Source organism: Plutella xylostella, chromosome 6, assembly GCF_932276165.1.
Source record: "Plutella xylostella chromosome 6, ilPluXylo3.1, whole genome shotgun sequence".
NCBI lineage: Eukaryota > Metazoa > Arthropoda > Insecta > Lepidoptera > Plutellidae > Plutella > Plutella xylostella.
This window is the reverse complement of record NC_063986.1, coordinates 7,551,567-7,568,558: the sequence shown is the minus strand read 5'-3', so window position 1 is coordinate 7,568,558 and position 16,992 is coordinate 7,551,567.

Here is a 16,992-nt window from a genome sequence, read left to right as displayed (position 1 = left end):
GCTTCACCAGTGCTAGGATCAATCCACAACAATGGCTTTCCCCCTTCAACAGCTACACGGCGGTATACGTGCGAAGGAGACGGAATTTCTAACTCCAATTTAAAGCAAAATGGCGGCTTTTATGTTTGTCTCGCTCTATCACCGGAGCTTTTACGTTTGCGGATAAGAGAGAGAGCTTTGGTTAAACTTGTATGGGAGAGAATAAGAGTTGTTTTAATAATAACACAGAATGAGCTCACTACTCCTAATGGTATGGCGTTTTAAATATTTAATATGCGATAGGTATCCTTTATTTTTATAATGACATTTTTCATTATTTAAATGGACGACAAGTGCGATATTGAGTTAAATGGCGTGTCCGTGTAATGGATGTGGCTACATTATCTGGTGCATCGTTAAATAAAATGCATTATACATTCATGTTTCATTCATATTATTAAATTGTCCAACTTTAATCAGCCCAGTTAACACATCACTAATTCCGTTAGGAGACCGATAAATCATTTACAGTCCAAAATAATATTTCAGATAGTTAGGTAGATATCAATATCTACCTAACTATCAATATTCGGTATGTATATGTATGTATGTTTGAAACCGGGCTTTTAAAAAGCAACATGTAAAATTTGTTAAGTTTCCCAAAACCAATGAAACATATTCAATGAACTAGTAAAGAGTACCTATGTGTACTATTGGTACTTAGGTATATATATACCTACTGCAACGATCTAGTCCTCTTAATCGGGAGACCCTGTATTAAAATCACAGAACTATATAATTTTTATAAGTAATTAGGTAAGTATCTATCTCAAAATAAGAAGAAATTTATTTTGGTTTCATAATTATATCTATGAAAATTCACCTCTCAAAAAAAATATACGTAGGTAAGTACAACTTAAAGCTGCTCAACATCATCATCAGCCCATGAAGCAGTGTAATCTCCCCTAATTCCCAGTAGTTGTTTAGAATTGGTATAAGAAGAGGCCGACACAGACTGGACAAATAAACAAAAATGTATTACGGTGGTCCGGCCGATTATTGAATTAGGCACAATCAACGATGACCTGCAAGTTTTGATAGCCACCCCGTACGGCCTGAGTAGTTGGTCCCAGTTTCTATTACTTTAAAAAATCATAGGTTTAGACGCTGACTAAATGAGTTAAAGTTCAAAACAGTTTGAAATCTATATTGCCATTGCTTTATTACAGGATAGGATCTTTTAAATCTATGATAATCTGGGTAGGTACATGTAGCTGTGAGTACAATACACAACTGTAGAAGAATAAAGGTTGGCCATAGGCCAATAATCATTAACACTAGCTGTTGAGCCCTCTTGGAAGGACCTCTCCTCCTTCCATGCTGATCATCGTTATTATCGGCAAATATGAGGGAGCAACATTACAAGCAAACTGGCATTATTAATTTTAAAGAGCTATAAAATATCATCCTTTACAACATAACATTATGTAGATACAATCAGTCTCTGTTTTGTGATGTGTGTGTCCAGCCCATATTCCGCGTATGAAGAGGGATGATTAGGTGGTATACCTACGTCATAATATTTCTGCTAAGGATTCAGGTTCCATCCCTTTTTTACTAGGAGCTTATCTTCAGAAAGATTCCTGCTGACTCGGGTGAGGAAGACGGGTTATGGGTTTTTTACCCACTAACACCCCATCGGGGGCCACCATAAGTGCGGCTAGGAGGCTCCGGTATCTTTTGAAGAATGCACCGGAGCCACATCGAACTGAGCCGCAGCTCTACTCCGGGAGACTCAAGTTCTCCCCTTTTCTTCGCAGCCCTCGCGGCTGGACACGGCCACATGCACACCCGCTGTTCCCCGGGTAACTACACTCACTCTGTCCACTGGAACGTTTTCATTGCTCATTGAGTGTATCATGCTCACCACCTACAGCCCTTAATCTCCTTTTGGTCGCCTTATATGATGGGACGGTACCTACCTACCCTATCCCAACGAGTCTAAACCCTAGTTTCGCCTATTCCTGCTAGTCACGGCCGGCAGCAGTGTGGATCGGCTGCCGGGCAGTCGGCGGCGGTGGGCACACGCGATCCACGGCTGTCTGATCAATAAATACCCGCCGCTCGCAACCGATCCGATTTCATGGCGACCTTTGTTAGATTGGAGATAGGAACAAGTGCAGCAAAATTTATTGAATTATTCCAATGTATATGTTAGTTAACGCTGAAGATTTCAGTTAAACTGGTTATGTTGAATTACTGACCAAGGTTCAATTAAATTTAATACTCGTATGTTATTATAAGCAAGTAATCATAAGTAGGTCTAGGTTGCCAATCTGTTCTTGACATTACTAGGTATTACGATTTTATTTTGCTAAACGATAAAGTTTGACAGTTCCCAGAGACTTGTCCAAGAATGTGCATCGAAGTTACTTCAGTCTAATTACTTAGTTTCTTCCGAAGTATCTGGAACCCCCTGTTTTTTCCCTGACACTAACTGCCTGTCAGCTCGTTCTATCCAGCGCAAACTTAATCCAAGTTTAATGAACAATACGACAGGCCCTTAATCAAACTTTGGATTTTCCAACTGGAAAACCACTCGATTTACAACTTTAAATCCCTTTAAACAAAACTCACTTTGTAATAGCGGGTGCAGCTTTAAAGTTACGACGAGTTCATTCTTAAATTCGCAGTCGGAGAAAAACCTATTTAGCTGACTTTGATCGTATTATTTGTTTCTTATTTTGCCTTTGGAAACAGTTGTGGAAGAAGATGAGGCACCTATAAGAGAGTTTGATGAAGGAGCATTCATCACAACGATTTGTAATAAAAGTTTGGTAAAGTTTGTGAATCTGTGCGACTCGGTTTTCTTGTATCCATTATAACCTGCTCTAGGGTTTTCGAAAGCTTATTAAAATTGGGAATATTGTGCGCCTAATCACTAGTATGGCGCGTAGGGTCCCGAAAGTAATTTTCTAAAATGGCGGGTTGCATATCGCAGCTTTGTTGCGTCGAGTGCCGAACTTTTTTGCAACATTCGCCACTCCCCTAGCGAGGGCTGCGTGCAATAGAAAAAATAATATATTATATATTTGAAGGGATGTCTGTTTCTAGCTAGCAGTGTTATGCAACTTTTTATAACACACATAAAAAATATTAGGCCCTTCTTCTTAACTGATAGGTAGGTATGTAATGCGTATTTTTGAAGGCCTTTTTCATATTACACCACCCTTACCTTATCTCTAGATATTTTACTAACCCAAAACACTTGTCGACATACCACATATTATCATAATATATCTTTCCGAACTCTCCATTTCATCAATATCAAAAATATCTTACACTAAGATAATGATCTCCGTAAAATATTCGAAGTTGTTCGCAGTAACAACATGTCAGAACTCAAAGTTAGGCAGTAGATATTCGTCGAAGCCGGCAGAAGTTTCCCTCCCGTCATCGTATTTCTGACGTTTGACAGCCGATATCGACCCCCCTCTCCCTCCCCTGTGATGACGTCACCCTCCCGTGAGATCCTCTTTCAGAGTGCCATTGGCAATTTTAGCTGTTATTGTTGTTTGGATGTAACATGGGATTTTGCGAGGGCAGTAGGTAAGTAGTTATTTATTTTGTGAGCAACATTTAATGTTAAAGTTTAATACAGCATTTAGGTATATACAGAATATTATTTAACAAAAATGGGTACCTCCCTACTACTATTCATAGCCAAGGACCAGTTGCAAAGAAAGTTTTAAAATATTATTATTTATATATTTTTTACCATAATCTCAATCACTTTGTTTCTGGATCTGTCAAGGTTCATTTCATCGAGCACAAGAACATCGTGAGTTTAATTGTAACTAAGGAATTATAAATAATAACAGTCATGTAGCATGTAGCTGTACCTATGTTTCATCAACTGTAAAGCATCTGCCGTCACGTTGAATACTTCCACAAAATCATCAAAGTCTATATCCCAGTGCGTCTCGCAAATTCGTCAAATGTTACAGTGTCGAAGGGAAACGTTTGGTATTCTTGCGTCTTCTGAGCAATATCGGCGTAAGGGCCACCCTCAGTGCTGCTGTTTCGAGCCTTATCACTTGAAGGGTAGAAGTTATATTTGTTTGGGTGTTTATTGGTATGTAAGGTGGTTTACGGTTGAGTGGGCGCTGGTATCATTAATCAGCGACAGTCGCGGTGCAGCGTTGGCGTCGCGAGTTACTTTTTTTCTCCTTGCGCCCTTAGATTGGATATTGGACACGATTTCCTGAGGAGGTTGGCAGCGAAAATACTGGGTGGTCGCTTGCTTTCCACATCCACTAGCAGGTACTAGAACCTAAAACAAAACATAGTGTAGGTAATAATGAGAACAAACCTTCTTTCGAAATCTTTAAATCATGTAATAGGTCATATATCATGCCCAGTTTTCGTCAATACACAATCATAAAATATTATAGCTCTACAATCGGATTGAAATACAATAAATCTAGTGAACCGAATATATTGCTTCTCCAAGAATAGTAAAAAGTCACGTCATAAATAAGTAGAACAGGAGTTGTTGAAAATTACCTCCTGAGTCATCATTATGAGACCATGTATTTTTTTTAAATAGTTAACCAACACATAAAACACCACATTCACACCACAGTACCTAATTCTCGCAAACTTTAAAAAGCGTTCCCTAACCTCCAGCGCGTCGACGATTTACATTTCAATGCATAATTTAACGCTATGTACCGGGAGCGGCGAGGGGGGGGGGGGGGTGCAAACTCTTTGCACTCTGTATCTGTGAATAATCCCTCTGGGAACGGGGATGGAGCGACAAAGCTGTTTTTCCGTTTTCTTTTTTCCTTGGTTCCTCGGTAGGTATGTAGGGTAGGTAGGTACACATTCTTCGTTTAATGTGGAGGTGATTTCTGTGTATTACTTATTTAGCTTTGAGTATCCCTATGTATTATTTGTGGGTCTATTTAGGTTATAACAGCGCTGCACATTGCAATTCTCAGGATATGTATACGTATATGATTGCTAGGCGGATATAAAGAAGAAGGGAGGTCTAACAAGAAAAAATATGAACTTGCTTAAAGTTGCCAAAGAGCAGGATCGACAGAAGAAGAAATACCATGCTCCACTACTGCTCCTCACTGGGGCGCACAGACCAGAAGAAGAAAATGAAGTCTTAGGCCAGGAAGGGGACACCATGCAAGAGGCTATTAAAAATAACTAACACATTACATTTTATACTTTCAATATAAGCAGGTGGTGTGGTGTTTAATGTAAAATTTAACATCCGCAAAACTACTATCACGATGACTATTATTATGCAGATAGGTATAGAAGATTATAGCTATTCGAAGCAAGAGCATGACACGAAAAACGTATTGACGATATCGAATCTCGTCCACCGTCGTAAACAGCGTGAATGACGGCTCTATAAGCCGAATTCCCTGCGCCTACATTCTACATCCTATCCCAAGTGGCCATCACAATACACAGACCATTGTTCGACCCGATGCAAGCTACTGTTCGCTTTCCGAACGCCCCTCGAGACAGATCTATCAAATGTCCGAATCCAGCAGATATTAAGTTTTTGGACGTCTCCCCGAAGGGAACGAAAATAAAGCGTAGCAAGAAATATTTGGAAAGCGATTGTTTCGTTATTTGAAACTCGCTTTCTGTCACAATATTTACAATGAATCTGTAACGATTTTCTGGCTAATCGATCACCGTTCTTATAATATTGTAATGGTGAATCGGCGTATAATTTAACAGGCTGATTTTTATAAACATGCACTCTACAGTAACAGTTATACATGGTTATACTTACCCGAGTTCACGTTGTTCTTGGGTTATTTTACTATAGACTTATTAAACTCACGATTGCATAATATCAAGTCAGAGATTAAATTCCTATTGGGGGTTGGTCGTTTTTTACAAGGACGAAACATAATAACCATATTGTACCATCATCCAACTCTACACTTTTTCCATCTTTCTTTCATAGCTAGGCACCTTTTTTTCTTCCAATTACCATTTTTTTGTATATAATTTAAATACCTATTTCATTTCATATACTCGCGAGAAATAAAAAAGTTACCCCAACAAAATGCCAAACACAAAATTTATTTTTCAAATTTTATCACACTTATTAAAAACGTGTAATTGATAACTTTGCCTCAAATAAAAACTATATCTTAATATTTTTTCTTTCAAAATCATTACCATAAGCTGACTACCCTCTGGGTCTGGGTAGTACCCAGACCCAGAGTATGCCGGACATTCACTATTTTCACTGGCAGGGAGGTTTCTAACGACCCCAGCTACATATCTTTCATAACTATATAAGTACTAACATATTTCTCTAGCCAGTACATAAAGCTACGTAACAGCAATGCCAACTGCAGAGGCGAGTCCATTTCGGAATTGCATCAGCTCGATATAGCCACAAAAAGCGTTCTGCAGCGCGCTCCGGGCTCCAACAGAATGAGTAATGATCCGCCGCCGCCGCCGCCGCCGCCGCCGCCCGAGACGACGCGGCTAGCGGGGGTGCAGTGCACGCATACCGATCTAAGGTGAATATATATTATAGGTAAGTAGGTACCTAAGTGTAATGATAACTATGAAGGTAACTATAGCAATAGTTCATTTTCTTTCTACAATATTCAGTTACTAACTAGTAACAGAGCCTAAATTCATTCATCATCATCACGACCCATTACGCCCCCACCGCTGGGGCACGGTTCTCCTTCCCATGATGGCAGGTTTTAAGCCTAGTCCACCACGCTGGCCTAGTGTGAGTTGGTGGACCCCAACACAAGCAAGCTTGTGCTGAGAGAGTTGTCGGATAAGTGGGCAACCCGACTGTCAGATGTTTTCAAGCCACCCGAAGGCCTCTGACTAGGCTTAAAGACTGCTGCCGAAGCAGCAAACGGGACCCACGGCTTAACGTGCCGTCCGAAGCACGGAAGCGTCCAGAAAAGAACCACTTGAAATCGGTCACCCATCCAATGACTGACCGTGCCAGTTGTTGCTTAACCTCAGTGATCAGTTACGATCACTAAAGCCCACTCTAGGGCAGCGAGCCTAAATTGTAAATTTAAAAAAACCTGTGCCAGTATGGCCCGATTATTGGATATAATATTGATTTGATTGAGATTTTATAAATTATAAAACCTGTGTGGGGGCCTACTCAGATGGCAGCGTTATCCGCTACCGCTGTGTGTAGCGGTTTACTGTCTCTTTTCGGCTACACCATTTCCATTACGTACATATTACGGCTACCTACGGTCGATGGTAGCGGATACCTCTGCCACCTGAATAGGATGATTGCATATATCAAGAAACCACAGCCATATATCATCTCATACCTCACAGTTAAGTTTCTGTACCTCCTATATACACCAAAACTTTGCCAGAGATTTCGAAAAATACTCCGACACCATCGTTCGTAGACAATGACAACGGCTGAAATTTCGATTATTGAGCCTTAACTGATGGAGGATCAAAGAGACCGCCTACGTTTTAGCAAATTAATAAATGCTTTGTACTTGTAGGTACGGGAATTAAACATGGACCGTGATGTTTATGGTTAATTTGAGAACTTACTACCTTTCAACATAGAATTATTTTAAATAATTTGGTAAATTTACATACTGCCCATTTTTGTATGTTGGCTGAAAAAACTAAACTATGTATTTATAGTTATAATCTTAAGTGTACTCATCTGGCATTTGTAGAGTTTGATCGAGGGAAATCGTCGTAATCGCGTAGGTAAGTTAAATATTTTACCTGAATTGTAATTTAAGTACCTACTTAGTTATCAAAATACAATATCCAGTAACTTTAAGAACCTCGGCACGCTCCCTTCCCATCCTAAAAACAAAATTTCCCCCCCAATCTCCCGCTTACACTTTATTGGGGCCCCATTTCAATTCACTTCAGCTCAAACTTTAGTCAAGAAAACGGAACAAAGACCGAACTAAGCCGATCCTTTGCACGAGAAAAATAGTAGAAAATCCATTTATAACTGTCACCACGGCTCCTTGTTAAATGCATACAATAGTTGAACGTTTTTAAAAGGCATACAATGGGGACATGGCTAAATTAAAAGTTTTTCGATATGTATACGTACCACGTAGTATATCGTACATACACGGTACAGCGACATTGCAAGAGCGGCAGAGACGGCAATTGTTGTCAACCGAGTACAGTTGAGAAAAATTATATTTATCAAAAAAAAACCATGTTCCAGAATGATTATTCAATAATTATGTAGATACAATGATACTGGAGACTGGAGGAATGCTTGTTTCAAAAAAATAGGTATTTAATACCTAGCCCCACCACTCAAATAATTTTCAAAATATGAACAATTTAGTATGTATACTTAAATTTTAAATATATTAATTATAATGGTTTTTGTAAAAAATACATCCCTCAAATCTAACCCTCGTGTTTCACTCCAAACGTTTATGCAGACCGTACCAAGTACGTCAACTGACAGAAGTTTGTAAAGACACATTTAAGTGGAAAAAAATCAAAATTAATGATACCGGTGGCAGCTAGTAGGGCACACGGCGGCTTTCAAGCTTTTTATTATACCTCTACTGTGAATTTTAAGTCCGCCAAGTTTTCTTATGCATGTGTGCTATTCCGGTATGTATTAATAGCATCTACTGTTTATTCTCTGCTAAAGGAAGCAAACGAAAAACAAAAATGTTTTATTCAAAGCACAAAGATTTACTTATTTTAAAATACTTTACTTTACTTTAACCCATGGGGGTTATTGCCGTGTACAACACAATACAGAGTACAGACCTAAGTAAGTATTAATGAGATGTTGTTCGTTTTTTGAAATCACACGGGCCCACGCCCACAAGCCTGTGATTGACTTATCACGTCCATCTGAGATGCGCGGGCGCAGCGACGCATCATCGGCCGATAGCATCTAGTGCACTGAGGGAGCGAGCCTGGTGGCGCTGCCGTCAATGTTGTGATTTGAAGAACTTCGATGACTTTTGATCCGGCATCGACGAGCTGATTACAAACTGGTTTCAGATTTGAACATCCAGTGTTTTTTGGCACAAGAATTAAGAGTACAATATATTTTATACAATTTGTTGCAATATTGGAATTTTCAAAAGTCGTAGAACAAAGAAAAGAGTGAGAAAAACTAAATAAACTGATAATGATAAAGATATGTAATTATTTTTTTGTCTTTATGTTCTTTTTAATTTGTACTTTCTCACACCTCGTATAACTGATAAATATATGATAATATGGAGATATAATGAATGTGTGAAGTGACCATGACCATGCCTGATAACATCCGTCTGATCTCATTAAGAGACGGTATCTTGTAATCTAGACCACATTATGTGCACATTTTTTACTTTGGTAGGTATTTTAATTTGCAAAATATCATTGCGTAGTGTACGTACGCAGCGGTAATTAATCCTGATTTTCATGAATTTTAAACACCCAAGAGCAAAACCATCATATTGACCATCAAATAAGATATTTTTATGTTTTTATTCACTCTACGAACTATATTTGTTTCCATAAAAAATAGCAGTATTTGGTTTCTTTAAATTAATATTGGTCCTAATTTAATATTATGTAGTCTGAGCCTATCTGAAACCTAGTTAAACATTGTGAGATATGGCGTTTCGACTTTCTCCGTGTTCGGCATCATAAGGGTCACAGTGACAGTTAAATAAAGTCCATTTTTCTCTCCACCTTTAATTTGCAAGGTGCGGGTGCCTATATAAATAGAGTGAGTCGCCCGCGCGCCTCAGTTGGTTTTTGATTTTTGAAGTGAACACTTCGGCAAAATGGCTCAATGTAGCCACGGTTCTCGTCGGCTTCGCTCCGACGGGAAAAAATGTAATATTGAATTTGCGGAGTCCTCGCTGCCGGGAGCTGTAGCGTGATGCGGACCAGGCGGCGCGGGGCGCGGCCGCCGCGACACGTGGCGTCGGGGAGCGGGACCTGCCGGCTGCTGCGCACGCAGCCATTGCTGAGGATTTCGCAACGAAGGTTTGAGTTGATAAGCCGTGAGTAAAATGCTATTATTTACTGCTTTTAAAAGCTCAGCCACTGGTCATAATGCTCCGGCGCTTGGGGTTTTTATCCCACGAAGTAGGGTCCGATTCAATAGTCGTGGTGATGATTGATCACATATTCCGGTCCTACTAGTGGCGCTTGAGCTAGATACTTACATTAATGACCGCTTTAAGTAAAGCATATGTTAATTTTATACAGGAAAAAATAATAAAAATATATTTTTCTACCCTCAATTTCTAATATTTTTGGAAAACAGTTGATAAAAACTTTGCTATTACAATAATGCCCTTGATTATAGCTTATGTAAGGCTTTACAAACAGGAGCTTTCCATCAGGACCGTCATAGGATTTTTTACAGAAAGCACGTGGCTCCGAGTTTCAGTATGTTGGGACATTGTGGCATGTGCGGCGAGTAATGTGATCCGCCGGTACCTACCCGCTGAGGGTAGGCAGGCCGATTCGGTGAAATTGAAGTTTCGTGTAACCTGCACCCGGCCCTGTGCTCCTGCGCTGGCCGCCGTCTCGTGGCACCTGCATCGCAGCGTACACCCGGCCCTGCGCTCCTGCCCTGGCCACCGGTTTGTGCCACCTGCATCGCAGCATACACCCGGCCCTGTGCTCCTGCGCTGGCCGCCGTCTCGTGCCACCTGCATCGCAGCGTACACCCGGTCCTGGCCCTGGCCACCGGTTTGTGCTACCTGCATCGCTGCATAGACCCAGCCATGCACTCCTGCCCTGGCAGCTGTGTTGTCCCACCTGCATCGCTGCGCACACCTGGCACTCCTGTTCTGGTTGCCAGATCCAAACGCCCCCTGTCTGGGAAGAGATTTTATGCTCAGCGGTACCGCCTGCACTATTGCTAGCACGGTCATCATCATCATCAGCCATCATTATGAGTGACTTATTTAGAAGGTATCGAGTAACGTGCGCTATTCATCAGTGATTTTGGCATATGCAGACGAACGTTTACTGCCAAGGTTGGTCATGTTAGCCATACAAGGGCACACCAACGAAGCCTGAGTAACCACCTGCAGTCGCCGTAGCTGCATCGGCATGGATGACGACAAATCGGGTAACGTGCACCGCTTCTAAAAGTGTTATAGCACTTCAATTTGATGCCTCCGCTGAGGTAGGGTATTCTATTAAAGCAGCTTTCTTCTGAACTGCCCAAAGTGACCTGTAGACTGCTCCTGGGGATAGTTGTGCAATCAATTTTTTATTTCGATGTCTCTGCTGAAGAAACTGTCTAATGCAGCTTTTGTTCTAAACTGCCTAAAGATCATTGGACTGCTCATGGGAATGGTGACGCACGGTAAGTACAGGAGCGTTACTCTATACTGATGAGAAACGAACGAACGAGAGCTGTCGTGCAATCGGCACGTTTAATACATACAAACAGATAGAGCGGCTCGCGCCGCAGTGCACTGAAAGTTAGTTTTTCGTCATATAAAGTGACCCCCCAGACACTATCTTAAGGGTCATGACACATCGGCAGATTCCAGCTTTGAGTCTTTTCTTTTCTCGGCTGTGAGCAAAGTGAATCCCACCGGCGAGTGTTCAACCTAAAAGCACTGAGCTAATTCCTGATTTCGTGAAAGTCGCTGTTGCTATACCATACCGCTTCACAAGTTACCGAATTTATTATGATCCTACTGTCGGGTGATCATGATCGGAGTGTCATCGTGGTTTCTGAGTGGCACTATATTAGCTGTCTTCCTTATGTCCCAGTGGATTGTGTGTGTGTATCTATCCGAGCTCTTTGTTGAAAAATGCATGAACCTCCTACGCAGCAGCTGTCTACTAGTTGTGTATCGAATAAATCGAGTAACGGTGCTCTTGCACGAGACGACTACCTTTTGGTAAAATTATAACTTCCACTATTCTGGGAACATGCATATACCTACTGTGTACTGTGTATCACATCACGTGTAGCCGCAGCCCTACTCAATGTACGGGGCTAGATAATAAACAATGGCAGTCGTCATTAAATTTCTATGAATTTCGAAGGTCATCATTTGGAGCACAATCCAAAGGGTGAAAGTACCTATTCATGCCTAAACGGCTTCTCTAATGAAAATCTATTTTTAATTCGATTCTGGCGCAAACGTTTCATAACTATTTTTTAACACTGTATCTGCTGAAACTACTTAGACTGACTGGTTAAGATGCAGACGTGCCGTTTTCACAGTTCCATTTTTAGTAATCCTCAACTGTTTTATGGATCTTTCAGTTAGTTACGTAACTAGTTACCAAGTAAAAAATTACTTGTGTCATGCTCGTACTTGCATCTCATTTAGGAGCTCTCTGGCCTCTAGCTGAAGGCTAGAACTGGTATATATATCTACTAAGCTAGTACAGAGCCATAACCGGGTAGCGGTGACGTGGTAGCTGCTTGATTTATTAGAGTTTGCTGAAAACTTTCTAAATAAGTAATAATTATTAGTCATAATATTAACTCTTCGCAGTTCTTTCAGAATGCAATACCAGGTCGTTGAAGTAGGTAACCTTCCTTAGCTGGACAACAACAACAAGCCTTTTTGTTTTATAGAATGTCACAGTTATTCGCCGTTCCACTGTCATATCGATGTCCAAGGACTTTTTCTTGGGTATAGCTAACTACCTAAGTTTACCTATAGATAGCAAGCTATCTGCTGTTGGCGAACTGTCAATTAATAGTCTGATTGATAAGTCAGGCTTGAGGTGGCTAATCCAACTGTCCATGTTCCCGCCACTATGATTGTTGCTTCCACAGATTAGAGAGTCTATGTTGGCTGTCGTTGCATCAGGTCTGATCAGGTACAACTAACATCTTTACGTACCATCTTTATTTAATAATCGAGCTATTTTATTTTGTTTTATCTAGGTTGACTTAATGGTTTCAAAATCGAACCTACAACAATGTAAGTAGGTACCTACCTACCTACGTACCTTTGAAGTTGCAACAAGGCGAAGCCATAAGGTTTTGGCCGAGACCTGCCCTTAGTGTTGACGAACATACCTAAAGGTGACCTTGTTAATGTTTTTCATATGAAGTACTGAACATTTTACTTATCCTGGTGGCATGACTGATCATTTACTTACCCAGTTAAGACATGTTAGCCGGGTTTCATTTATCAACTATTATAATTGTTATTGTTGTGTTAATCAATCTTTATTAATTGATGTCATCTACCAAGGAATGCTGCCAGAGCTCATAATATTCACACATGATGATACAGAATGATAGTAGCCCACAAAATCGGTGCAAAGGCTTATAAAATAACTTTCCTTCCTAGTAGGACTGCACAGGAACTCGTTAACCGCCGAGTTAGTTAGAATACAAAATTAGACTGTGTGTTACTTGCCAATCTAGAATATGAATATAGTGACCTGCATCATGTTTTGAAAAACTGAATACTTAGTTATCCGCCAGTGTCACAGCCTTCATCTAATCTTTTCCAGTAGCTGATGAGGCTGAGATATTTAGTAAAATTATCTTCCCTTCATGCACCACTCCTCGTTCCAAGGACTAGATGCCGCGCCAGGTGTTGAAGGCCGTGTCGTCGTACAGGGCTGACTGAGCAGGTCCTCGAGGCTCCTTGGTCGGCTGCTGCATTTCTGAGGTCAGTCCAGAATTACATACCCTAGTCAGCATGTGCTGACCTGAGCCCCAGCGGCCTGGATCGATATTCTACATTTTACAGCTTTTAAATATTGTTGCAAAGTATTTCACTGGTTCCATCCATTCGGCTAGTGTATGTTAAAAATATTGCCTTGACAATAACAAGATTTTGATCAATAATTACTTATAAGTATTGCTTTCGAGGAGGCACTGTGTGTATCCATATGTATAAATACCTACCTACATGTATAGGTACATACCTTCCATAACTTTCTGACAAGTCAGGAATAATAAGGAAGTACTTAAGTCTTATGTATACTTATACCTTTCTTTTTAGTATATCTATTACCTAGAAATCTATGCATTATAAATTTATAGATTCAAATATTTATCTACTGATATACTCATCAGTAGCTTATGGGTCACAGTTGGTTTTCTCTCCACCATGCGATAATAAACACATCTCACAATGTTTAACTAGGTTTCAGATAGGCTCAGACTACATAATAGACGCATTTTTCCTGAAATAAAAATGACATATTATGTATCTAGCCTATCTGAAACCTAGTCATTTCTGCATGGTGATATTACAACTGAGGCGCGCGGGCGACTCACTCTATTTATATAGGCACCCGCACCTTGCAAATTAAAGGTGGAGAGAAAAATGGACTTTATTTAACTGTCACTGTGACCCTTATGATGCCGAACACGGAGAAAGTCGAAACGCCATATCTCACAATGTTTAACTAGGTTTCAGATAGGCTAGATACATAATATGTCATTTTTATTTCAGGAAAAATGCGTCTATTAATTTTAAATACCTATATAAGCCAGTAAGAGCTAAGCTAATTTCTTTGTGTTGCCTCCTATTTTCATAAATGTAGTATCAAAATTTCCGACCAATTAAGGAAGTTCCATGGAACTTGTAACCACCTGCAGTCGCCGTAGCTGCATCGGCATGGATGACGACAAATCGGGTAACGTGCACCGCTTCTAAAAGTGTTATAGCACTTCAATTTGATGCCTCCGCTGAGGTAGGGTATTCTATTAAAGCAGCTTTCTTCTGAACTGCCCAAAGTGACCTGTAGACTGCTCCTGGGGATAGTTGTGCAATCAATTTTTTATTTCGATGTCTCTGCTGAAGAAACTGTCTAATGCAGCTTTTGTTCTAAACTGCCTAAAGATCATTGGACTGCTCATGGGAATGGTGACGCACGGTAAGTACAGGAGCGTTACTCTATACTGATGAGAAACGAACGAACGAGAGCTGTCGTGCAATCGGCACGTTTAATACATACAAACAGATAGAGCGGCTCGCGCCGCAGTGCACTGAAAGTTAGTTTTTCGTCATATAAAGTGACCCCCCAGACACTATCTTAAGGGTCATGACACATCGGCAGATTCCAGCTTTGAGTCTTTTCTTTTCTCGGCTGTGAGCAAAGTGAATCCCACCGGCGAGTGTTCAACCTAAAAGCACTGAGCTAATTCCTGATTTCGTGAAAGTCGCTGTTGCTATACCATACCGCTTCACAAGTTACCGAATTTATTATGATCCTACTGTCGGGTGATCATGATCGGAGTGTCATCGTGGTTTCTGAGTGGCACTATATTAGCTGTCTTCCTTATGTCCCAGTGGATTGTGTGTGTGTATCTATCCGAGCTCTTTGTTGAAAAATGCATGAACCTCCTACGCAGCAGCTGTCTACTAGTTGTGTATCGAATAAATCGAGTAACGGTGCTCTTGCACGAGACGACTACCTTTTGGTAAAATTATAACTTCCACTATTCTGGGAACATGCATATACCTACTGTGTACTGTGTATCACATCACGTGTAGCCGCAGCCCTACTCAATGTACGGGGCTAGATAATAAACAATGGCAGTCGTCATTAAATTTCTATGAATTTCGAAGGTCATCATTTGGAGCACAATCCAAAGGGTGAAAGTACCTATTCATGCCTAAACGGCTTCTCTAATGAAAATCTATTTTTAATTCGATTCTGGCGCAAACGTTTCATAACTATTTTTTAACACTGTATCTGCTGAAACTACTTAGACTGACTGGTTAAGATGCAGACGTGCCGTTTTCACAGTTCCATTTTTAGTAATCCTCAACTGTTTTATGGATCTTTCAGTTAGTTACGTAACTAGTTACCAAGTAAAAAATTACTTGTGTCATGCTCGTACTTGCATCTCATTTAGGAGCTCTCTGGCCTCTAGCTGAAGGCTAGAACTGGTATATATATCTACTAAGCTAGTACAGAGCCATAACCGGGTAGCGGTGACGTGGTAGCTGCTTGATTTATTAGAGTTTGCTGAAAACTTTCTAAATAAGTAATAATTATTAGTCATAATATTAACTCTTCGCAGTTCTTTCAGAATGCAATACCAGGTCGTTGAAGTAGGTAACCTTCCTTAGCTGGACAACAACAACAAGCCTTTTTGTTTTATAGAATGTCACAGTTATTCGCCGTTCCACTGTCATATCGATGTCCAAGGACTTTTTCTTGGGTATAGCTAACTACCTAAGTTTACCTATAGATAGCAAGCTATCTGCTGTTGGCGAACTGTCAATTAATAGTCTGATTGATAAGTCAGGCTTGAGGTGGCTAATCCAACTGTCCATGTTCCCGCCACTATGATTGTTGCTTCCACAGATTAGAGAGTCTATGTTGGCTGTCGTTGCATCAGGTCTGATCAGGTACAACTAACATCTTTACGTACCATCTTTATTTAATAATCGAGCTATTTTATTTTGTTTTATCTAGGTTGACTTAATGGTTTCAAAATCGAACCTACAACAATGTAAGTAGGTACCTACCTACCTACGTACCTTTGAAGTTGCAACAAGGCGAAGCCATAAGGTTTTGGCCGAGACCTGCCCTTAGTGTTGACGAACATACCTAAAGGTGACCTTGTTAATGTTTTTCATATGAAGTACTGAACATTTTACTTATCCTGGTGGCATGACTGATCATTTACTTACCCAGTTAAGACATGTTAGCCGGGTTTCATTTATCAACTATTATAATTGTTATTGTTGTGTTAATCAATCTTTATTAATTGATGTCATCTACCAAGGAATGCTGCCAGAGCTCATAATATTCACACATGATGATACAGAATGATAGTAGCCCACAAAATCGGTGCAAAGGCTTATAAAATAACTTTCCTTCCTAGTAGGACTGCACAGGAACTCGTTAACCGCCGAGTTAGTTAGAATACAAAATTAGACTGTGTGTTACTTGCCAATCTAGAATATGAATATAGTGACCTGCATCATGTTTTGAAAAACTGAATACTTAGTTATCCGCCAGTGTCACAGCCTTCATCTAATCTTTTCCAGTAGC